The sequence below is a fragment of the Ambystoma mexicanum genome, chromosome 6p (genome assembly GCF_040938575.1).
Source record: "Ambystoma mexicanum isolate Mex_15411 chromosome 6p, UKY_AmexF1_1, whole genome shotgun sequence".
NCBI lineage: Eukaryota > Metazoa > Chordata > Amphibia > Caudata > Ambystomatidae > Ambystoma > Ambystoma mexicanum.
The window spans coordinates 1,148,240,383-1,148,266,452 of record NC_090935.1 but is presented as its reverse complement, the minus strand read 5'-3'; the positions used below and the strand labels follow the sequence as shown (position 1 = coordinate 1,148,266,452).

The 26,070-nt window shown below is 44.7% G+C and overlaps 1 protein-coding gene across 4 annotated transcripts in view; it reads right to left on the bottom strand.

Moving 5' to 3' along the window:
* LOC138510246 (zinc-regulated GTPase metalloprotein activator 1A-like) overlaps positions 1-26,070 on the bottom strand; it is a 1,057,423-nt gene that overhangs the window by 780,837 nt on the left and 250,516 nt on the right. The gene's annotated exons all lie outside the window — the stretch shown is intronic.

Genomic DNA, 26,070 nt, shown 5'->3' with positions numbered 1-26,070 from the left:
GTAGTTCCTTCAAGACAATGCCCTAATCTGAACATGAGCCTGGCGCCAAAGGCACCAGGACTGGCTCCAGGAGAGTCCATGATGATAATGCAAGGCCCATGGGGCCCCAAGTGAACCCTGAGTCCTAACCCTACCTGGCATGTGACCAGTGGGGTTTTGGGTCACGGGTCGTGACAATGACACAATCAGAGACAGGTGGAATCACAGCTGCAGGCTCAAGATTGATATCACTTTTTTTATTTTTTATTTTTATGGCTTTATGATGTTGTTGAGACCAGAAGGGGTCATCTACATACAAGTCAGAACCTTCAGTCTGGGAGTGTGGATTGTTGGAGAAGGGGCTGGAAGACAGAATTTAGAGGAGGTTGGTGAGCAGAGTGATATTTGAGTGAAGTCTGTGGGGGAGACATTGGAGGAGCTGGGATAGTTAAAGAAAAAAGGTATAGAGGGTGAGGAGGGTGAGAGGTCAGCATCAATAAAGGTAACAGGAGGAGCAGAGTATTTGGGAGGTGGAGGAAATACGTTTTTGGGAGGTAGGACAGTATGTTCCAGGATATGGGGGGAAAGTGCTACCTTGTGACAGCAGGTTGGAAGTGAACCTCAGGAAGGGGAGAAGTAGTGGGAGGTTGAGAGAGTCCCTAGCAAGCCACCCATGCAGAAGGATCATCTGTCAAGGAGGTGGGGAAGAAAACAATTCAAGAAATACCCAGTTAGGAAGAGGGAGAACATTGGAAGGTTCCCTTGCTTAAGAAATACCAGGAGGTTCCAGCGTATCAGGTTGGACCAAGGCCAGCACAAAAGGAAATAGGAGGTCAAGACAGTGCTGCAACACCAGGGTACAGGGAGTGCACCATAGGAGTAGTGAGGAACCAAAGGGTCCTATGGGGAGTGGAAAGAACAGGGTCCAGCACCTGTGGTAATCCTCTGAAATACTGCTCACTGCAGAAGGAATACAACCGTGAGTACAACCTTCCAGAGATTGGGGCATCACAAGGGAAAGTGGTGGGGCCAGAAGGGTTCCTTCTGGAAATAGATTTGACAGAGCTCCTTTGGGCATACAGGACACCTGGACAACCCGCATCAGGTTTAGGGGGAACTCTAGCAATTACATCCCTACACCTGGAGGGGAGAAGGACTGATTAGAGAGTGCAAGTTACTGTTTTTGCATTTGATGAACTTGTGTGTAAGAACTTCCCAAACAGCTGTTGAAAACTGAAACCCTCAAGTCCCTGCCATACAGTGTACCATTCAGATCTTGAAGACTGCAATGTGTGGAGGTGTCACACTGTAATGCATGTCTCTCTGCATAAAACTACACATCGGGTACACAGACAGGCACAAAGAAAAAAGGATTCCCAGAAGGGGATATTTAAACAAGAATTCTGTTATGTTTTTCAAAGGTTTCATTTCCTCCCCGCCCGAGGAAGTGGTGAATGACCATGAAAGCTTGCACATAAGCAAATACGTGACTGTTAGCCTAATTAGGGTACACATTTTTTGTTTGTGACACAGCTATTCGTCCCTTCTCCCCAAGGTGAGACTCCCCCTGTGAGGCTAGGGAGGTGAGCCCTCTCTGCAAGACCCGCCCTAGGGGTAAGGGAAAGTGGGATCTTACTGGGAGAGACTCCCCCCTTTGGGGACAAGGACTCCCGTTCCTATGAGGAACTTCCTAAGGCAACTACCATAGCTGCATATATATATGGGACTACAATCACTCAGAAGAGTAGTGTGGCAACTTTATGTTTGGCTCAAGACAATGTGAAAAGAAACATGAGGAAGAAAAAGGGCAGTTGTCTCTTTAAACAGAGACATGTACTTAACTGAGCTGAGTCAAAGCAGAAGGAGTGCTATGTGCAGGGGAAGCACCCATCATGTCATGTGAAGGTGGAGTCAAGCCAGGTCACTGAGCCCGCAATTTCCGAAGAGCGAGAGAAACTCAGTGAGAGATGCCAGAAGCCTGAAGTATGAACCCCCAAAGGAAGCAGTACAAGAAGTAACAGAGAGGAACACCCTCTCTCCCCTTGATCGATATTTTCACAATGCCTTTTTTTTTCATGCCATTTTTGCCATTTTCTCCCTTGCGATTCTTTTTAAAAAAAATGTATTCGAATTCCAATAAAGAACTTGGTCAGGAAAGACCATTCACTTGAAGAGAGACTCGTCCCAGGCCTGAGGACGAGATAGTTGAAGAAACTTGTCCCAGTCCTAAGAACGAGAATGAAAATATAAAATTGAATGATTGCAAAACCAGAGAAAGCAAATAAACAACCCAGTCGGGTAAGACTGGTGTCACTTGCAGAGAGACTTGCCCCAGTCCGTAGGACAAGATGGCATCTAAGAAAGTAGTTTAGAAGGGATGTGATCCATATATGAGACATTTTAAAACCCTGGGAGGAAGAGCAAGAACTCTATATTTGCAGAGTTGAAGGCTGGAGAATGTACAAGTCAGAAACACATAATTAGAAAGACAAGATAAAGCTTGTCAGTGAACACGATAAAAGAGCAGACAGCCTCAGAGTAAAACCATGGCAAAGAAAGCCTAAAAGGGAATCAAGGCAAACAGTTTAGGACAGCCTAAGCTAAGAGACTGGGAACAACATATGTGATAACAAGAGTGTGAAGGAAAAATACTTCAAAGCTAGGGCCACAGAACAGCACGAGACCCAAGAGTCATTTTGAAGAACTACAAGAGTTGATAAGAAAGACTATCCAAGAAGATTGAACTAAGATTACACTTTGAGCCAAAAAGAAACCTGTATATAAGAAGAATAGCCAAGAAGAAGAAACAACCAGGGGAAGAAGAGACATTGGGCCTCATTCCGAGTTTGGAGGTAACCACGCCGCTATTTACTGCATGGCTGCCTCCAAACTCGTTCCGATTCCGCCCTGGTGAATGGAGCAATTACCGGTCCATTCCAAGGTTGGCGGGACCGGTAATTCCCCATTCACCAGGGCCCTTCCCCATTTGAGCCCACATAGGGTTCAATGGGAATGGGAAAGGCGCTAATAACAGTACCGTAAATTACAGTACCGTTATTAGCTCTAAAGTCCCTTTGCGGGTCCCGTCCTTAACGCCTGCTAAAAGCAGGCGTTAAGGAAGGACCCGAAAAGGGAACTCGTAGTAGGGCGGTAAGGGTTTAACGGCACCGGTCTCGTTACCAGTGACCGTTCACCCTTACCGCCCTACTTGTAATGAGGCCCACTATCTTGGTTGATTTACTTTAGTTATACCTAGTGTTTGTTTGTTTGTTTGTTTGTTTGTTTGTTTATTTATTTGTATGGCGCACCTTACCCAGGGGCAACAGGGCGCAGGCAAAAGATAATTCGAAGCTTACAGTGTTGCAGAAATATACACTTTGAAGTAGTAATAAAAATAATCAGAATTACAGGAATAAAAAATATACAAATCTTCATACATACAAAGTCAATATCTATGCAGGGGTAAATATACAGATATGTACAGGGCTGTTAGAGGCGGGTAATCCTGAAAAAATATTCATGATTACAGGGATAGGAGGTATACAAGTCTTCAAACATAAAAAGTCAATATCTATACAGGAGGTAAGTGTACAGAAGTATGCAGGGCTGTTAGAGGCGAGGGCAGAATCACAAACAAAAGTATCACTATCTATGCATAGGTGTAGAAAGTGCAGCTAAATGCAAGGGTTATTGGAGTTAAGGTGACTGATGAGGTGTCTTCTAAAGTGCAAGTATGGTTGGTCAGCTCTTAGGTTGTGTGGCAGAGAGTTCCAGAGCGTGGCAGCTTTCACCGGGAAACTGTTCCCACCAATGGTGGAGAGTTTGAATCTGGGAATTATCAGACGGTTGGAATTGATAGTTCTTGTTTGTCGGATGGAGGACTTTCTCTTTACCTTGTCCATCAGATAACTGGGGGCGGCATTGTTGAGGGCTTTATGGGTTAGGGAGGCCAACTTTAGTTTGATTTTGTTGTCTGTAGAGAGCCATTTCTGTTGGCGTCTAGTGGTAGAGATATGATCTCTCTTATTAATGCCGAGGCCAGCTCTCAAGGCATTGTTTTGTAAGATTTGGAGCCTGTGGATAATGGCTTTGTTGGCACCGCTATAGAGGGCATTACAATAATCAAGCCTAGATAGTATGAGTGCTCTTGCCAGGATCAGGCAGCTGTCATTGGATAGGAATGGTCTGCCTGCCCTTATTAATTTGCAAGTGTACGCAGTGGCAGATGCTAGTGAGTTGACCTGTTTAGTGAATGACATAGTGGCATCCAGATACAAGCCAAGGGTTTTTACTTCCCTGGATACTCTGATGAGATTGCCATCTATGTTGAATTCGGCATATTCAAGGCCTAGTTTGTTGATATTAGCAGGGGTACCTAAGATGATGAGCTCTGTCTTGTCATCATTCAGGCATAGACCATGAGATGCCATCCATGCCTGAATGCTGAGATATACCCTATTCACCAACTCTCTGTCCTTACTGTGATCCCCTGAAAGTGGGAGGAGAATCTGAGTGTCATCAGCATAGTTAGTGTAGGTGACACCCAGATGGTCCAGATCGTCGAACAGGGGTTTGGTGAACATGTTATATAGTGTGGGGGAGACGCATGAGCCCTGCGGGACTCCGCAAGTGATAGGAGAGGGGTCTGCTGCTGCTGAAGGGGAGAAGACTCTCATAGTTCTCTCACTCAGAAAGGATTCAATCCATTTGATAGCTTCTGGGGAGAAATGAGCAGCTGAGTCAAGGTGTCTGCAGAGGACCATGTGGTCGACGAGATCGAAAGCCGCGGAGAGGTCGAGTAAGAGGAGGAGTGCTGCCTTGCCTTTGTCCCTCAGATCATCAATTTGGGTTTTCAGATCGATGAGGGCTGTTTCCGTGCCGTGTAATGGGCGGAAACCTGATTGTCTGGCGCCTAGTAGCTTGTGTAGTTCTAGGTATTTTTGAATCTGGACATAGGCAACTTTGTCCAAGATTTTCAGTAGGAAGGGTACCGTTGTGATGGGTCGGTAGTTGGTGGGGATGAGGGGATCAAGCGTCTGTTTTTTGAGGAGGGGGAGCACCCAAGATTGTTTTAAGTTGGAAGGGATACTGCCTGAGGAGAAAGAGGCGTTTATAAGTTTAGAGATAAAGGGCGACAGGTCTCTGGCTGCGTCCTTTATTATGTGTGCAGGGCAGATATCGCCTTTACAGTTTGATGGTTTAAGAGAGAGGATGATTTTCTCAACCTCAAGGGTGGTGGTTTTAGAGAAGGTGAATGAGTTAGTGTGTGTACTTGGTGAGGCTTTGGGCGGAGATGTGGGAGGGTTAGTGAGGTTTAGGGAGTCTTTTATTAGTTGAATTTCATTTTGTAGGGTGTTTATTTTATTTGCTAGTGCTTGTTGGATGTCTGTGCACCAGGTCTGGTTCTTAGTGCAGGTGTCGGGTGTGGCAATGGGTGACTCAAGTTCCTTCAGTATGGAGAAGAGCTCCTTCATACTTGAGTTGGAGTTGGCAATGCGGATGTTATAGGAATTCCGTTTAGCTAAGCAGATTTCAGCTTTGTAATGATGAGAAATCGTGTCCAGGATGGCTTTCTTTTCACTGGAGGGGCATAATTTCCAATCAGCTTCACATTTTCGCCTTTTTAGGCGGAGGGCTTTGAGTTCGGGTGTGTACCATTTGTTTAAATGGGTTTTAGGCTTGCTGGTGCTAAGTTTGAGTGGGGCAATTTTGTCCATGGTAGTTAACATGATTTTATTATATTCGTGAACTAGTGTGTTGGGATCTAGACTGTCTGGCAGTGCGTTTAGGGTTGGAAGGATAGCTGGGATGATTTTTTCTATTGAGATATTTTTCTTGTTTCTTGTGAGGCAGGGTGGTGCCAGTGACACGGTTGTGGTAGGTGATCTAGAGGTCAATAGGTTAAATGAGACCAGCGAATGGTCGGTCCAAGGTAGTGGTGTGGTGGCGGAGATGACCGCTGAGCAATTAGCATCAGCAACCCAGTCTAGGGTTCTACCCTTCAGGTGGGTGGGTAGGTTGACTTTTTGTGAGAGTCCGAGTGATGAGATCGTATTGGCTATGATAGAGGCATGTATGTCTGCTGGGTCGTTGAACCCTAAGTTAAGGTCCCCTAGTAGCAGTAGTTGTGAGGTGGTTTTCGCATTGTTAGAAATTAGGTTGTGTAGATCTTCCTCGAAGGTTCCGAGTGGACCTGGTGGTCTGTAGATCAGGTGGATAGTGAGGGATTGGGTATTATTTATGGGGAGTTTGGCGGTGAGGGATTCACACGATTGCAGAGTTTGGGTCGGGGCTAGTCTGAGAGCTAAGCTTACTTTAGATATGATGGCGATGCCACCGCCCCGGTTACCTACCCGGTCCTGCCTAGATATAGTGTAGCCATCTGGGATGGCCAGCATTAGAGATGGGCCTGCTGCATTGTGGAGGCACGTTTCAGTTAGAGCAATAAAGTCTAATTTGTCTTTGATAATTAGGTCTGCTATATCAAGGGCATGTGCGACCAATGATCTGGTATTGAGGAGAGCTCCTTTGTAGGAATGTACATCCGTTTTTACCGAGATGTTTGTATGAATGATAGGTTTGGACTTGGTTGTGGGGATGGTGGTGCCTTTGGTAGAACTTTTGGCTTCGCATTTGGAATCAGACAGGAATCTTCGGGGTGGCTCATAAAGTTTAGAGAGTCTAGCGCGAAGTTTGTTGTTTCTTTCGGTGGTAGTGCAGGGGTGGGAGGCAAAAGTTGTAGGTCCTGACTTGCAATGATATCTTGGGTAGGAAGGGTCAGGATAGTACCTAGTTGTGTAGGAGTCGTTGGTGAGACTAGTGCCTGGCTGGGGAGGGGGGGCTCCTGAGTCAGTATCCTGGATGGGAATGTCTGGGGATGCGGGCGTGGCCATTGCACAGAAGATGAGTAATATAGTTAGCATTTTCTGCAGTACTGCGCTGGCGTTGTGTGAGCAGAGTGGGAGTAGCAATGTAGGTGTTATCTGAGAAATGGGGTAGGCAGGGCGAGAAGCAATACAAACACGTACAGTTCAATTCGGCAAGGGCAGTAAAAGTGCAGTATGCAGATAGGGCAGTGACATCTAGATTCAGTTTGTGATCAGGGGGTGAACTTTGGATTGCGGTAGGAGCTCTGTGGGCTCTGGGAGGACAGAGGTGGCTTTGTAAACAGAATATGCGCAGGAGTAGTGGTAGGCAGCAAATATGCGGTGGGGTAGCACCTAGATTCAAAATAGCACAATTAGGCAAAAATGCAGTGGGGTAACACCTAACTTCAAATAGCACAATTTGGCAAAAATGCAATGGGGTAACACCTAGATTCCAAATAGCACAATTAGGCAAAAATGCAGTGGGGTAACACCTAACTTCAAATAGCACAATTTGGCAAAAATGCAATGGGGTGACACCTAGATTCCAAATAGCACAATTTGGCAAAAATGCAGTGGGGTAACACCTAGATTCCAAATAGCACAATTTGGCAAAAATGCAATGGGGTAACACCTAAATTCCAAATAGCACAATTAGGCAAAAATGCAGTGGGGTAACACCTAACTTCAAATAGCACAATTTGGCAAAAATGCAATGGGGTAACACCTAGATTCCAAATAGCACAATTAGGCAAAAATGCAGTGGGGTAACACCTAGTTTCGAATAGCACAATTTGGCAAAATGCAAAGGGTAACACCTAACAGTCCTGTGGTGCACACGGGTTATGCACTTTGGTTACTATTTCCTGGGGTGTCACAGACACACGTAGTGCTGGAGACAATGGGTAGCTGGGAGTAGTGCAGTAGTGTTGGCCAATAGTTACCTGGAATAAGCTGGGCATAGGGTATGGCAGAGGGCAGAATCAGGCATAAACAGGCACAGAAACAGGTGGCAGGTGGCAGCGTTGGCTTACCTGGAGCGGTAAGGGCAGAGTTCCTGGCCCCTGGCTCCTATGGCTCCAAACAGGCTCTCAACAGGCCTTTGTATGGCCTTCGTAGGAGCCGCCGGCACATCCGCCTGCCGGCAGATGTAGGGAGCTGGATATGCGAGGCTTAGCCTCATTGTGGCGCCGCGATGCGCCCGGCATGCGGGGGACAGGAAGGAAGTAGGACAAGGCCAGGCAGGCCTTCGTTGCAGCTTACCAGCTGTTTCAGGGTTCCAGCGATGGGGAAGGGCTCCTGCCCTCTTCCCTTGGATGGGACGACGAAGTGGGGGCCAGACAGGCTCTCAACAGGCCTTTGTATGGCCTTCGTAGGAGCCGCCGGCAGCCGGCGGATGTAGGGAGCTGGATATGCGAGGCTTAGCCTCGTTGTGGCGCCGCGATGCGCCCGGGTGGTAGGGTCAGATAAGAGTTAGTTGGGTCGGAGGGTATATTTACTTTGGACTTTGTGACATCTTAAAAGCACCTCTAGTTCCTTTAGATAGGCAGGGTATTCCCTTTCGCGATAGGTATTATTCTTATAATTTTCATTAAAGTGAGTACAGAGTGTCGTCAACGTATACGCCTCCTGCTTCTGATTCACCATATATGGTGTCAGAGTAGGATCTGGACAAACATATATAGAGTTTGCCCACCTACTGAAAGCCACTCAACCGAACTCCAAGAAAACATCTCTGATAAAGTCGACACACTCCCCAGCAGAGTTAGGACCTCTACATCCTGATTAGCCAGAGTTCCATCATCAACCACGGAAGGATGCTGGGCCTCACCTTCCAAACCCTAACTTCCAAGCCATCCCACCGGCTAGAAAAAACCAAGAGGAGAACAATTATGATCTCTTCTGTCCCCGGGTCTAATGGCTCCATGGGAGAGAAGATCATGATTTCTTTAGAACTTCAGGTAACTGTCCCCTCCAGTAGTATATGTGACCTGCCTGCAAAACCTTGGTGGAAGGTCAGTACCTATTTTCCCTTGTGAGGGAGAGTTGAAGTTCATCCTCCTGAATTACTCTCATGACCCCATTCAGATCCAGAGGAAAGAGTTGGTAGGGTATCTGATATATGAGGTTCTCCTGGAAAATATATCAAACTGGGAGAATGGAGATGAAGCAAAGAGAATCCTGGGAATCAGCATCTTCGGGAAAACCCCTGGACATTTTTTCAACCCTCACAGGTTTGCAGACCGAGGTAGACCCTAACCACAATAAACTTAATACAGGATGTACCATCTCTCCTGGGGAAACATAGGGTCCTCTAATTTCCACGTGCCCAGTGAAACCTCCTTCCCAATAGAGAAAGAAAATCCTGAGTGGCTCAAGTCCACAACCGCTAGACTCCCCAGCAAATAGTTTTTCAGTAGAAACCGAAGAGGTGGGAAAACAACTTAAGTGAAAAAATGTTAAACTGCTTAGAAGGGTTTGAGATATCCAAGCAGTTGGGTGGGGACGGGGATTGGGGGGTAGAACCAAGGTTGATTCCGAGATACTGAACCACTTACTAACACTCCCAATAGAAAAATCAAGGGGAGTCATGTCATGCCACCTTTACCACTATCTCCCTGTGATGAATTCTACGGATCACTCACTAAAACCCTGCGTAAAGTCTTCTCCCAGGAGGGCAGGGAAAGGCAGAAGCTTTCTAATCCTGACATTGGGGGTCGTGTACTGTGTGAGGATCACCTGGGAGGAGACAAGGCCCAGGGTGGTGAGGAGATCCCGTGGGATGAGACGTAGTATTTATCCTTGAAAGGGGAGAACGTTTTACATTTGCCGGAGCATGTAATGGCCTATTGCTGCTATGATATATCTGAACCCCATATTAAGCCTGTGAAATTGGATGGAGTTGACACAAGATCTATAAAAACCCTAAGGAGGGAAAGGTCTTTTAAAAATCCTAAGGATAAAAATGCCCCTTACTGAAAAGGAATCTATGAATGTTACCTTAAATAGACTGCCTCCCTCTTTACCAGTGAATTCTGATACTCTCTACTTAAATGCTTTTAAGGGAAATTAATCTACTCTTAAAAATAAGAAGCTGCTAAAAATCCCTAATTTTGTAGTTCAGGACTACAAGTCCCATAATTCAATAAGTACTGGGACAAGGAAAAGGGCTGAAGAGCAATGCAGCAGCAGTAGAGGTCAGGCAATTAAGCCTAACAGGCCACACTTGAGAGAAGCTAAGAGGCTTAATAGGCCCCCTCGGGTGCAGTCCATTAGAAGGAGCTGGAACTGTGGCATGTGTGCATGCAGTAGTAGTAGTAGCAACGTCAGGAGTTTGGCCAAGCAGATTTCAGCTGCCTGTCCTGTGAGAGTCCTCTTCCACCAAATTCTGATGTGCAGAGGTTATACCGCGGAAACCGTGAAGGAAGACTGCTTTTTAACAGGTGAACTTAATTGCAGAGATTGCGCAGCAGGAAGCGTGGAGGAGACCGTGGCGAGAAGTTGCTGTGAAGCCGTGGGTCTCAGGAGCGAGAGGGGCTACTTAATTGCATGGCCGAACCGGAGACGCCATCAGCAAGGAAGGGCATGGGTCCCAAGTGAAGCTAGAAGTTGTAGAAGTTCTGCAGCACTCGAAGAAAGGAACACAGAAGCTGGTGAGTTGGACTGAGCACTCTGATCCTTTACGTGAGCCCAGTCGGCAACAGTATCCAGCTATATAATCACTTGCACCTGAGTGAAATGGTGTTAAACCAAAGTCTAATGGTTTAACAATGGAACTTGTGAAATGTAGCACTTGCATATAGAAATACTATCTTCTTTACATTTGCGTAAGCAAGAAACGCAGTGAAACATTGTTGTTGAACTTACATTTTATAAAAACACATGAAGTGGTGCCTTACACAGCCCCATAGATCAGGGCAGGTACAATTTATGGCCACGTGATAGAGGGAATGGACCTAGAGGACGAGGAGGCAGATTTGAAAACCCTCAAAGAGGCAGGGGTTAATGCAGGACAGCGCAGCAGTGTTGGATCCCGCCGCAACCACAGTCGCCAGAAGGGCAGCCACAGCAAGTACCTATGCAGCACACAAGTACAGAGACAACAGTACACTATGATGCAACAGGCGGCGATGCCACAATGGAAGGAGAATACAGGATCCCCACAAACACCTATACCCAGGATAGGGAGTGTGACAGTAGTGGGAGGGAAGCCTTTTACGGGCACAGGGATTAATGTATACCCACAATAGGAAAGCCCACAAAGTGACCTGAAGTGTTCAGTACTATCCGTGACACCAGACTCCCAAGAGGAAGCGAGGATCAGGGTAATGATAGGAGGAAAGACATTTTTGTTTTTTTGTAGACGCAGGAGTGACTCGCTCTTTTGTTCGAGAGAGAAAATATCCAATGTCTGGGATCACCATGAATACGCATTCTCTGGGGCTATGAGTTTGGTTCCATTTACTGATGAATTACCAATTTCAATAGGAGAACATGACGTGTCTATGCCACTATTGTATTCTCGACAGAAACCAGTAAATAGATCAGGACGTGACTTAAGGCAAAACTTAATATGATGATATCTTTCACCGACAAGGGGATGATATGTTCCACTCCAGGGATACATTACATTAATGTAAGAGAATGTATACTAGCATCTACAGGCCAAAAGGCATTACGAGTGTTCGATTAGACCCACGAGTATTTTTATATGGAGTAAACCTTCTGTTGACATGGTATCCTGGTTTGATAGGTACATTTCTGAGAATACCCGACAAATGTTTCTTTAGGCCAGAGGTACCTATGGATGATGAGGAAGCACAAGTTATTCCCGTAGAATTAGAAGAAGCGATAGTGAGAGAAGAGAGGGTCATTATTCATGGGACAGATGAGGAAGAGCATGGAGAAGAATGTAGCTCTTGAAGAAGGGTATAAACGAACAGAAGAAGAATTCTTCATAGATGAGAATTCAGACAATGAGTTCCCTATTGGATAAACATTGAGAATAGAGAAATACCACAGAGAATGGCATTGGTAAAAAAGAAACTAAATTTTTTTCAGACAGATTTAGAAAAGGTGCAAGCATTTTATGGACCAACACTCTATATGAAGTGGGTCTGTTAACTGGAGCAGGAGCTGTTAAAATAAAGCTTAAGCCAGGAGCAATTTTGCCACGTGCAAAACAGTACCCCATGTCCAGGGAAAAAGATAAGGGTATATTTTAATACAGCAGGGAATACTGGTACCATCAGAATCCCCATGTAACGTGGCTGTGTACCCAGTGCAATAATCAACAGGGGGGTCATGGTAATTTATTCAGGATCTACACCCTCTAAACCATATTGTCGAAGCAGAGTTTCCATTGGTTCCGAATCCAGCAATGACATTATGCAACATCCCAGCTACAGCCAAATATTTTACAGTAGTAGATAAAAGAAATGGCATATTTTCAATTCCCCTTCATGAGGGCTCCCAAGACTTATCCTCATTTTCGTATAGAAATTAGTGGTGGAAACATACAAGATTACCACAAGGGTCCCCATCAATCTTTAATAGGGTCCTTCAGATGGATATAGATAATATACAACTCGAAAGCACAATAATTCAGTACGTAGATGACAGATGCAGTGTTTAAGGAAGGCTTGCTATCAAACAGTGAAGACAATCACAAGTGATCACAGTTCATGCGTGTTTATTGAACTTCACTGGGTTGGTAGAGCGCCTATCTAAACCTAAATCTAAACCTAAATTTAAAGATGGGCGCAAGCAACGCCAAAAAAAATAATAATAACGTAGTCCTAGTGGAGTGTGCCAAAATAAAAGGGCTTATACTAATAAACCTATTGCCAATCCTTAGTTCTAAATACAGAATGGTGTGTTATAACAATGAATGCAAAAGAAAGGTGTTCAAGAAATGATATGTCAGGATAATTGAGCAGTTAGCTTCCCTTCCCAACATTTTCAGCACGGGGCAAGGCAGCACTTGAGGGCATCGCACACACTCTGGCTTCTTGGCCACATGGTACCAGTTCAACACAGGCATCAGGGCCTTCTGCCAAAGTCTCTCTCACAATGACAGTCTATTATTCCAGAGGGCCTGATGTAACAAACAAAACACAAAAGTTCCTTTGCTTTGTCAGGGTATTCACTCTCACAAGTTCAAGAATGGTCTCCCTCCTTCGGGCTCGGACCACAGGTCCCCCTCGTCTGGGCTCAGGCCCCTTTTCTACAATGTTCACAATTTGGCCGCCCTCGTTCGGCTCGGACCATGGACCCCCCCCTTGCTCGGGCTCAGATCCCTTTTGATGCAAGAATCGATGACTTTCGAATGTGCAATGAGTTTTGGCTTAAACCTTTGCAGGACCACTTCGATTCACTTCACACAATTTACACTTCACATAAATCTTCTACTTTCGTTTCTCTTGTCAGGGTACCGTACAAAGACTTTTGACTCAGCACATTCACAGTGCCGGACCACTCTGTCAATGTTATTGTATCTTTCCTTTTAATATTCAAACGCGTTTAACAAAGTCCATTTTCACAATGTTGCCGCCTGCAAACTTGACGACAAAACAAAAGGCAGGTCCGGCATCGGTCTACCCAACTCATCGGCTGTGTTTTTCTCTGTCGCTTCTTTAGGTTTGGAGCCAAGGACGATACCACAGAGTCTGCTGCTCCTCCCCGCCTTGGTCACTTTTGTGGGAGGACCCACTGTATCTCCAACACACAATGCAGGATTCTTCAGCCTGGTTTCCTGGTCTTATGTTTTCTGCCTTGAAGGTCTCTTGAGCGTAATGGTTTCCTGCCAAAAAAAGTCAAGGGCGTTGACCCTCTCATAAACCTCTCGTGCCTGGCTGTCTTTCTCCCTTCGTTCAACTGTCTACTCAAAACTGCTATACCTTTCTGTGTTCTGCCTCGCTCAGAGTGTCCTATCGCGCTCTGCCTTTTATCCATGTGGGAAAGTGCAATGGAAGTCAGGTGTGAGTGAGTGTAGATAATTGCCTGACCTCGCATTACCGTAGTATTGGGACATGTCAGGTACACGGCTCAGGTGTGAGTCTGTTTTCTCGGGCTGTCCGTGTAAAAGTGTTTGTGCAGGAAAAGAGGGTGGGGCGAGTTTCTAAATAGCCCATCGGGTAGGATGGAGTAAAGGTATTACAGGGAAGAGAGGGATAGCACGTCTCACCATCCAGTGTCCCACTCTCACTCCCTGCGGACCCCTCACCCAGGTGATCCTCCCACACTAGACCACCCCAAGGAACTGGATCCAAAAGCGATGGTCGTGTCCTGGCTACCTGAATGACAGATCCCCAGGGACTAGCAGGTGAGACACCTTCTGGTTTCGCACAAGTGAGACGGAGGAAAGATGCAGAGAAGATTCAGTCTAGTTAATTACAGTATTGGCAGAAAAGGGATACATGGCAGACAAAGAGAAACTACAGTATTGGCAGGAAGAGGTCCTGGATATAGGACAGCTAATCTCTCAAGAGGGGAGAAAAGTGACACCCGAGAGCAGAAGCAATTATGGAAACTCCAAGACCTGAGACAGAGAGAAATGCAGCAATTACTAGGCCTGTGCAATTATTTTAGGGCCTGGGTTTTTGATTACAGTACCTATAATTTGACCAATTTCAAAAGGACTTAAGGAAGCACAAACAGGTAAAAGTGAGATAATTTGGACATACGAAATGACAGAAGGATTTGAAGATTAAAAAAGGGTGATGTGTACAGCCCCAGTGTTAGGGATTCCCGACTATAATGAAGAGTTTTACTTATTTTCGCATTCAAATGTAGTAGTGATGACAACAGCTCTTGCACAGAAGACATTAGGACATAAACCATTAGCTTATTACAGTGGGATTTTGAATCAGTAATGAGAGGGCATTATCCCTGCGAATAAGCGTTTCGTAATTGAATAAGCAGCAAGTATTAGAATGGGGTGCTCAATGACGTTATACGTCGAGCATGCCTTACTTGCCATTTTAGAGAAACCTGAAAGCACATGGACTACAAAAGAGCGCCAGGATACAAAGTGATTGTTTCAAACCCAGCTATCAAAATAGCTAAATGTAGAGTAGTGAATCCATCAACATTTATAGCATAAACAGTAGAAAAAGCACTAGGACTGCACAGTGTATACTGAGTTTTAACACGATATTCCCCATGTTAGAGGAAAAAGCTCTAGGAGTGGGGTAAAATTCTATTCATTGATGGTTCTTTGAAAATGTATCAGACACAGGATATTGGTCAGACATATGGGGTTGGCAGCAATTAAGGTAAAACAAGAATGGTGAATTGGACGTAGTGACAAGTGCAAGACTGCCTTCATATTGTTCAGCATAAGCTGCAGAATTAGTAGCGCTTATTGCTGCACTGAGAGATTTGATGAGGAAGTGACAGTTACTCTGACTCCGCCTATGTGACATCAACCGTACACACAGGATGTTCATGCAGGAAAAGGAGGGGCTTCCTACGCGCAGACGGCACACCAGTACAACAGGCGTCACTATTGGACATACATACAGGTGCGAAAGCTCCAATTGGCTATCGCCGAAGTGAAGTGTGCAGCCCATAGTAAGAGGGCAGACAGGATTTCTCACAGTAACTAAGATGCAGACATTGAAGCAAAAAGAACAGCATATTTTCCTGATATTCGTAGTTTTGAAACAGAAAGCGTAAAGCAAATTACAGTACGATGCATGATAATGAAAGAAGGCTTTAATATGCTATCCATTTTACAGTTTATTGAGCTGCAAGGTCGAGCTCCACAAGAAGAACAAGATTTATGGAAAAGAAGGGGGTGTTCTTTATCCCCCACAGAGGCTATATGGAGACAAGATAATACAGGAAAGTCAGTTATGGCTCTAGCATTATTTAAGGTTGCGCTTGATCGGCTTCACTATCCTGTACATATAACAAGAGAGCGTCTTGCTTCCATGATAACCAAGACTGATTTTCATCAAATTTGTTAGAACACGTTGCACAGTTTATTGTGCATTGTATTATCTGCCAAAAGTTCACAACAGGGAATAACCTTGCCAACAGTGAGAGGAGCAATATCACGTCCCAATGGTCCCTTTCCGCATCTGCATATATATTATGTGGATATGTTGCAAACATGCAATGGCAACAGTATGATAGTGGTACTATGTCCCTTTCCCGATGGATTGAGGCAGGTCCATGCACGCACCCAGACACCCCATATGCTGTCAAGTTTCTCATACGTGAGGCATTTCCTAGATGGGGCATATGCAAAGTCCTACCGTCTGATAATAGGCTGTATTGTGTAAAAGAGATGTTTGAACAAATAGTTCTTCTATTTAGGCATAAAGCATATGTTTTCATCTGCTTATCATCCACAGGCGAATGGTATATGTGAGCATTTAAAGTGACTCAAGGAAAGGATAGCAAAGATAAAACTGACTTTGGAAAAAGGGGTGGCTATATTGCCTTTCCATTGCTCCATTTGCAGTAAGAAACCAGCTTCGCTCAGATCACCACCTGACTCTTCAAGAGTTGGAGATGAGAGTACCCCTGCTACTCCCAACCAAATAAAAAACGATTCCCATAGTGTAGCTAACACATTATGGGATGAGATGCATGATTATTTGACAAATATGACCGCTAGACTTTCTTTTATATCCCAGCAGATCAGAAATCAGAGGCAAGGGTCGAAGAAGATTGAAGACCGCCAAACGATCAACCGTATTGAACTGTTGAAACCACCTAGTTTGTATCCCGGGGACCAAGTGCTCATTAAAAGTTATGTTCACACTTGGCACAAACCCCATTTTGAAGGACTGTACCTGGTAGAGGAGGCCACTCCCACCGCCGTGAAGATCCAAGCAAGACGAGCCTGGCTGCACTTGAATGACAAAGCTTTACAAAGGAGAGACCCCCCTGCCCCTTCGGCAACCGTCGACAGCGAAGGAAGAGAAGAAGTTCCGCGTATGCAAACCAGATCAGTTACCAAGAGCAAACAAGAGTCATCTAAATAAAAACTATTCAGAATTCTGATAATTCCCAAAATTTAAAGGGGAACAAATAACGTTTCAGTCATTACAGAACTATTCTTGTCAGGTTAAAGAGACAATGTTTTATAGAAAAAGAAATCACACAACACTTTATGTTGCCTATAACGTTGCAAACATTCTTATATGCTGTTTTTTACATATATACTTTGATCCTATCCAGCTGTAGTGAGACAAAATGCGGATATCACCTTTTTCAGAAATCCTGAAACAGCTCCCATAATTCACAGGATTATAATTGCAATATTGTTACCATTTCTGTTGTAATAAGTCTGTTATTATAGAAAATAACAGGAACTAAACATGCAAGATACACATAGCTAACGATAAGGCTGCTTGATGCACAAAACACAGTTCAGCCCATTAAATCTTTTGCAATATTTCTTGCAGCTACATTTTGTATGATGTGTAGTCTTTATTTCCTTACTCTTATAGCATTTCAGCAAATTATGTTTTATAATATGGATGAAGTGTTCCATAATGAGACATCTGTTTATATTCCTAACAAAAGCACAAGTGACATTTTCCCCATTTTCAAACAAATTAACCGGCTTAAGAGGGATTCTGGAGAAGATTATCAAGATATAAATACATACTTTGATAAATCATCCCATTTAAAAAATAACATGTGGTATCAAGACATGAGCGAGGTGTGGAGGAGAACGTCAGATAAGAGCTGCTATGTATGTTCTCTCATTCCTTATGCCATGAGCACAGCCAAAACATTTAAAGCAACAGAAATACCTACACACGATGCGAATTGTCTCAGCCACCTAACACCATGCATGACAAGAGGATCATTTGAAGAGAAGTGGGCAACCCTACGATGGATGTCAAAAAGATTCCCATATGAAGATGCTTACATAAAGACACAGAAGATGATAAAAGAACCGAGATCGAGTAGCAAAATCATCCTGAACACGTTGTGAGAAACCTGAGGGTGCGCTCCCAGGTAGACCTAGGGAAACCCTTATTCAGGTGGCCAAGGGAGGGCTGGTGCTCTCAGATGCAACCGTGGGGGTGGACAAGCGAGGGAGGATCACCTGTATGGGGTTGCTTGGGAGATTGTCCCAGGTGAGACACTGTATCACACGGGAGAATGGGATGAGGAAGAGGAGGTCCCCAAAGCTTTTATGGGCTGTATCAGTTTGACTTCCCTTCTGTCCGATAAACTTCCTTTTCAAGAATCCATCATCCCCTCTTCCTCCGATGAATCCATTACTCACCCCGCTGCATTCAGAAACCCTCTTTCTCAGAATCCTTGCTTTCCTGTTCCCCGTCCGAATGCTCCCAATCGTTCTTCCCGTCCCTCTGATTATTGTTTCCCACACTCCCAACAGACTCAGGTAAAATAGTACAATTCCCACAATCCCTCTTGTTTATTTCATGGTCCCAGCTATTCCTGCTTGCCTACAACCCCTACAAATCCTGTCCCTCTGATTTTCATTTTCCGAACATCCAAACCACTAGGACAGAACACTACCATTCCCACAATCCCCTTTGTTCTGTTCTCCATCCCGGTCATTCTAGTCCATTTTACCAACCTTCCCTGTCCCTACCACCCCATTTCAGACATTAACACCTTTACACACCCAAGACCACAGACTAATGTAAAACCTGTTTACCTGATATGTCCCAATACAAAGGTCAAGCAAAGTCAGGACATTAATCTGAATCACACACACCCGACAGCCCTTTCCCTTCCACACAGGGATAAAAGGTGGAGCAAGAGAGCGCAGTGGGAGCAAGGCAAGCATGGCAGACAGCACGACGAGACGGCTAACACGACGCAGCAGTTCAAACGAAGGAGAAAGATAGGAGGAATCGAGATGGTGGCGAGGAGAGAAGTGACCTTGCCCTTTTCGTCACAGACCCGCAGAACCTTAGAGGAAGAAAGTCTAAGACTTCGAACAATAGCACAAGTGTCTTGCAGCAGATTTCAACAGTACACAGGGCAAGCCTACGCCGATAAGCAGGAGCGAGGGAAGCCCCTGTGACCGTGGTACCCGCCTTGACTCCAATGAAGAGGATAGCCAAGCGGTTCATCACAGCCGGTGAGTCGAGGGTAGAGCCGATAAAAACCGGGCTGCGTTAATTGATAACCGTAAAGTAGCAAGTTTTGAACCAGGTTCGAGGAACTTTGAAAGAACTGTAAAAGTGTTAAGGGGAGACCAGCTGCAGAGGGAAACGGGCACCACGTGGGTGCAAACTCAAGAGATTCTGGTCGATCCCCATATGAGTGAAACTACAATTACCAGAAGGCCTTAAAAGGGCCAGCGAAATAGGTTAAAGTGGTCATACAGAGGGTCGAGCATAATCCCTGTACAATCGAAAGACTTTGATCTACAAACCCTGTGACAGAAAGGGAAGCGAATCCTGCAAACATTGAACTGTGTAAAAAGGGAACATTATAAATAAAGAGGGGTCAGCAACCAGAGAGGGGGGACCAAGGGGTGAGACATTATCACCCTGATCGAGAGCCACAGTAAACCTGGTATGGGGAGGCTAAGAATCGAGAAGGGTAGGAGCCCAGAAACGGGGGATCCAATGGTGAAAAGTTGTCACCCAAGATTGAGAAAAGGGAAAGCCAAGATAAGAGAGAGCAAGAGTGAACCTGAAGGAGGGATGCCACAGAAGAGGGGTCTAAGACGGCAGAGGGAAATCCATAGGTAAAAGTTGTCACCCACGTTCTAGCAGTAAAGAGGGGTCCGGGCCCGGCAGAGGGAGATCCATGATGAAGCCATCACCCGAGTACTGTCAGTCAAGAGCGGTCTGACCCGACGGAGAAAGATCCAGGGGTGAAGCCATCAACCAAACTTCAAGTAGGAAAATAACTGATACGTGCCCCTGTGGTAACCAATTGAGAAGAGTCAGCGCCCTGAAGAGGGGGACCCAAGGGTGAACCCATCACCCAGCGAACATTGGAAACAAACTTTAATTTATTAAGACAACCTTTGTTTTTGAAGCTGAACACGCCAGGCCCTCAAAGGCAAGGGGCTTTCAAGTGAAACGAGACTTGGCCATCGACGGTCCTGAAATCTGCCATTAGAATTGTCGTCTCATGGAAGCCCGAGACTATGCTGTGCTCCAACCTCCCATCTTACCCCATGCTAAAAACGTGAGGAAGGGAGATCCAGGCAACCGCATCCTGACATATTATTCGAGAACACTTTCTTCTTTTCTGGAGAACTATCCCACACCCATTTTTGTATTAGTTGCAAGGCATGGCAACAGGTTTCTTAGTATATGCCCTTTTATTTTACATGACACCACCAGGCCTGCCTAATTTTTCCTTTGATGGTCGACGCTTGCCCCCATCTTCGATTTAGGTTTAGAATAAGCTTTTTTCCAACTTGCATACAGAATTCATTGTTCAATAAATACCAGTGAACTGTGATCACTTGTGTCTGCCTTACTTGTTGTCACCATGAGTTCCTTACAATATTGAATGGTCTGAATATAGAGGGGATGAAGATTGTTGAACAAAAGAGACTGGATTGTGCAGATGCATGGGAGACACCATGATAGCCAGGATGCTGGGAAAGACCTCAGCCATTGGTATATGGACAAGTAGCCACCAGTACAGGATGGGAAGACGGATTGTTGGGATGCAGTTCACACTTATTGATGACAGCATTAGTGAAGGTAGTGCAAATGTTCCTGGCGTTGGTAGTCCCGCAAAGTGATCTCCACATAGACAGTTTTCCGAAAACGGATGTACAGCTGAGGAAGAAGAGGTCGCTTAACCTCACCCGGCAGAAGAGAGAACATTATTTTTTGACAAAAATGTATAGAAGCTTATGACAACCTTCCAGAGGAGCATAAATTGTTCAGTAATAGGGCAGTGATATTTTCAGCAATATTCCTGCCAGGAGTTCAAGCAGCAGCAAACATCAAGTGGTTACAAATCACAAGGGGGGAGTGGCTACAAACAATTAACACAGCAGTAAAGGATTTAATGCAATCAAAGAAGAATATAGGGCCATCAGGCTGATGACCCTCCAGAATAGTTAGGTTCTGGACTTAATTAGAGCAATGGAAGGAGGCATGTGCGCCAAGATCGGGCCTTCTTGCTGAACATACAAACCTGCCCATGATGAAGAAAATGGAACCCTGACAGAAGCTATAACTCTGTTGTCGACCCTATATACGAAGATGATAAAAGAAGTAGATGAAAATGAAGAAGATTACTGGTTTACATACCCGTTTTCATGGATTCCAACCTGCTGGCAAAAGCATTGAAGATCCTTATAGCAATACTAGTGCTAATATTACTGTGATTATGTCTCCTGAGAATAATCATAGGAGAATGTAAGAAGACAGTGAAGAAAGCTGTTGTAATGAAGATAATGATCAATGAAAATGCTGTAACCAACAAACACACACAGACTGAGCACCTGAAAGGAAGCCCTATGCCACCCCAGGAACTAAGTTTTATTATCCTAAGGACCACCGGACCTATATAAGACGATGGGTGTTCTGTACAGCAACTGGGGAGTGTTGGAATATGACCTGGGGTGTGGATGAACACAAAGAACGCAGGTGACCTGACAGGGGTGACAAAAATATGGATCTCAAAGAAACCACAGTGTGAAAACTGAGGCGGTGGTCGAGGACTCGACCAGAGGGGGTAATGTAGAGCGGCAGATGTATACGTAATTCATAGAGCCCACCCCCTAACCTCCTTTATACTGGATGAACAGCAAGAAAACACTGTGCATAACACCTGGTATCATCCCAATACCACATCAGAGGTATGAGAGGCGTTATGCGCTCAGACAACTGTATCTAATGTATCCCCGATCTGATAAGGTACAAATAAGCCTGCAGACACCACTGGACATAGAAGAACTATAAGTAAAGACTTACAGAAGTAAAGTAACGCCACCAAGGAGATAATATACGTGAACGCACTAAAACTGACGTGTGAATCTTTGAAGAGTGAAGATGGGATTGAAGTAACAAAGTAAATATATATGCGGATATTAAGTCCATATACATCAAGATAAGTGACAAGAGATGTAATACATTTATATACGTAGAAACGCATGGTAGATAAGACATATAGAAGCTTGCTAAAGTAGGAAAAGGTAGTATACTTGAGAAAATGGACGTCGGCATCGTATAATAGTAATGAAGAAGACTTGGGAAGGGAAACCAAGGCTGTAATGCCTACAGGCACTGCAATACAAATTAGTGCAAGAACAAAGGGTAGCTGTTTGGCTCAGAGTCGAGGATGCCACAGCAAGAAGCAACCGCGAGGCTTGAAAGGAGTCAAAAAGGATACGTCATGTACGCAGGACATATTTCTCTTAGATTAAGTAAAGGAGAGAACAGTTGCAAGTAATGTTCAAATAAAGATGTGGAAAGCACATGCAAAGTGGAGCAACCAAGTCTCCAGAGGCATAGGAGAGTAATCACACCCAATATAATTGAATCAAACAGCACTAAATTGAAGGGCAGAATGGGCAAAACCATGGTCTCACACGTGGTCCAGGACCGGAAAACAAGGTCTATTCATGAAGCTCCAGACGGAGATAGCAATGTACCTTCACTCCCTTTAAAGTTCTGAGGAAGAGAACAGTCAGCAAGGTCAAGTACAAAGAAGAAGGCTTGGCTTAGGGCCTAACTGATGAGAGATGGTAGGCTAGTTAGCTAAGAAAGGATGCTGTCTCACGTCGTTCCCTTGCACCTGGGTTTCATTACTTATGTGCTATTGAATCGAATGTCCAAGGTTGGTAAAATAGCGGTAACCAATCATGGGGTCCTATGTAATGGTGGACCATACAGTGTTGCGAGAGCCTATCCGCTGCCGACATTATGTTATTATTTGTATTTTGCGTAGTCCAAGGCGTGCCTACCAGATAAGGGGCATCAAATGATGATACTAACACTTTTATAAACTAAATGGGTACGTTTCCCTTAACCAATCCCTGCGCTCGATAGGTTTTTACAGTGAACCATGTAGAATGACATCATAGCAGATGAATGTCAAGGTATAAAACCTTTTGTGTAACCAAAATGCACTGAGAGTGAGTGAGCTGAGATTCGCCTTGCTCGCCAGATTTCCTTATTTTATTGAACTAATAATAAAGTAGTAATTTGCTATCCTCCTGGAGTCTGTCCGGTTATTTGGGCCCGAAATAATTTATTGTGGTAATTCCATTCAGCCCTTGTAACGCACCAGGTGCTCTTGCACATTCCCACCGAGGGACATGCATGCCACTCGTGCGGAAAGTATGGACATCCCACGAGATACTGTCCCCTAAATTTGTCTCCTCCCACTTCACCATTCAGACAGAGTCCCAAAAAGATCATGGCAAACCAGGATGAAACTCCCAGGCTGTTGTTATTTGCCACTACTCTATATGCCCATGCATCAACCCTACTTCCAGCTTTGGGAGAGATGCTCCATCCTGTTCTCTCCATAAGAGTAGAAGATCTCTGAATATGGGCAAAAATCAGTATCAATAAGTGGGAAACCAAACCACTTATCGGGTCCCTGCAACTGTACAACATTAGAGGGTTTGTTTAGCTACTGGGAATAAAGGATGTGCCCTCCACCAGAGACTACTATCATTGTTAGGTGGGAGAGGCCCAAAAAGGGCCAGTCCAATGGATTCACAGACATACCCAAGATTACCCCTTAGCTCAAATAATTGTGACCAGCTTGGCCGAAACAATACAGATAGAGGCGGCAGTAATACCTGACCTACCAGAAGATCTAATCTTAGGTAGCAAAGCCCCACAAATCTATCAGTGGTTGAATAAAATTGGCAAGGGGGAGCTTAAAATCAATCCCAAGCATTTAGGTGATAACAGTCCAAAACCACTCCTACCATCCTCCTGTCGAAAGATCGCCCAAGTCTTCTCCTCTATGCTGTTGGGAATCTTTTTCTGAAGGAGAACCATTGATTGGCACTTGGGAGACCAATCATCAACACCTAAAGGGCTAAGGTGATGGCAATGTGTATTGGCTAAGTTTATTCCCTGTAAATGGAGATGGGGAAGTCACTGCCATAAGGGGGAGGTTATGTGATGAATTGCAGGTATTCGTCTCTTCTCCCCAAGAGGGAGACTCCCCCTGTGAGGCTAGGGAGGTGAGCCCCCTTACACAAGACCCTGCCTAGGGGACGAGGCAAGTGGGACCTCACTGAGAGAGACTTCTCACCCCTCCTCCCTTTGGGGACAAGAACTCCTGTTCCTGTGAGGAAATCCCCAAGGCACTACCATAGCTGCATATATAGGACTATCTTCACTGAAGAGTACTGTGCAAACTTTATGTTTGACTGAAGATAATGTGAAAGGAAACATGTGGAAGAAAAAGGGAAGATGTCACTAAACAGAGATGTGCATTTAACTGCGACGAGTCAGAGCAGGAGACAAGGAGATTGCTATGCACAGGGGAAGCCCAGTCACATCAAGCCATGTGAAGGTGGAGTCAAGACAGGTTGCGTAGCCCGTGACTTTCACGACAGAAACAGTGTGGACATGCTGGAGGCTCGGCATTTGAAACCGCAAAAGAAGCGGTACGAGAAAGAACAGAGAGGAGAAGTACCTGGTAATGGCGGGACCACGTTTGCAGACTGGTGGGCAGGAAGCCCGATAAAAGGTGGTGAGACTACCAAGACAGGAACCCTAAATAGCATCCGATCACCAGCATTTGTGGAAGGCAGGCACACAACGATGAACCGAGAGCAGGAACTCAAGCAGCGAGAAGAGAGAGAAGCAGTACCCGAGCATGAGCCAAGCCCTGCAACCCTTCCCCATACAACAAAAGATACTGGGAGAAGCAGGAATAGCGGAAGACCGCAGGGGAATCATATGCATAAAGAAAATCATCCAAGTCTTAAGAACGAGAACAAAAGTATAAAATTGAGTGTTTGTTATTTGCTTTCTCAGGTTTTCATAGTTCCAAACAACATTTGTCACTTGAAGAGAGAGACCCGTCCCAGTCCTGAGGACGAGATGGCATCGAAGAAAGTAGTTCAAAAGGGATGTGACCCGTATATAAGAGAAATTTAATCAACCCAGGTGGGTAGCCAACAGAGAATGGGAACTAAAATCCTGGGAGGAAGGGCAAGAACCCTATATCTGCAGAGTTATACTCTGGAGAAAGTACAAGCCAGAAACATGCAATGAGAAAGACGAGATACAGCTTTCCAGTGAACAAGATAAAAGAGCAGACGGTCTGAGAGAGAAACCATGACAAAGAACGCCTAAAAGGGAATCAAGGCAAACATAGTTTAGGACAACCTGAGCTAATAGACTGGGAAGAACATATGTGATAATAAGAGTGTGAGGAAATACTGGAAAGAAAAGGAACTCCAAAGCTAGGGCCACTGAAAGTACGAGACACAAGAGTCATTTTGAAGAACTACAAGAGTTGATTAAGAAGGACTATCCATGGAGATTACACTAATAAGTATATGAGCCAAAATGAAACCTTTATATAAGAACACTAGCCAAGAAGAAGAAACGACCAGGGGAAGAAGACATTCACCTTAGTTATATTTAGGGGCAGGGTCAGATAGTGTTAGGTTGGACGGATGACATCTGACAAGCACTTTTAGTTCCTTTAGATTAGCAATAGGCATTATTCTTACAATTTTCATTAAAGTAAGTACAAAATGTCCTCAACTTGTCAAACTTCTTTTGATTCACCACAGTTCGAACACCACATATACATCCATTTACAAACGTCCTTAATTTGGGAGTGAGGTGGGTGGCAGAAATGAAGGCAGCAGACAAGATCTGTGCACCCCAGTACACCATTTTTTCTCTTAGCACTGGGGGCCTCTGAGCAATGGAACACACACAAGTTTAATTTACAAACAACCTAATTTCCATAAGCATTTCTAATTGCCATCCGGAGTGACAAAGAGGCCCTAATGCTAAATGAGAGTATCAGATTCATTCGTAAAAATGCTGGGCATTGAATATTTGAAAATAAGGACATTAAAAGAGAATGTTTCGAACAAGTTCCCTCTTCTAACTGCATTATTTTCCTTAATTAAAAAGCAGAACTCCTTATAATTACATACGCAAACCCACAAAAGGAAGACTAAAGAAACGTAACCATTCATATAGAAGTTTCGAGTGGAGCTTAGCGGCTAGACCTAGCCTGAAAATGCTCCATATATTAACAGTCCAACTAGAAAGCACCGTAGCATTGTGCTAAACACAAAGAATCA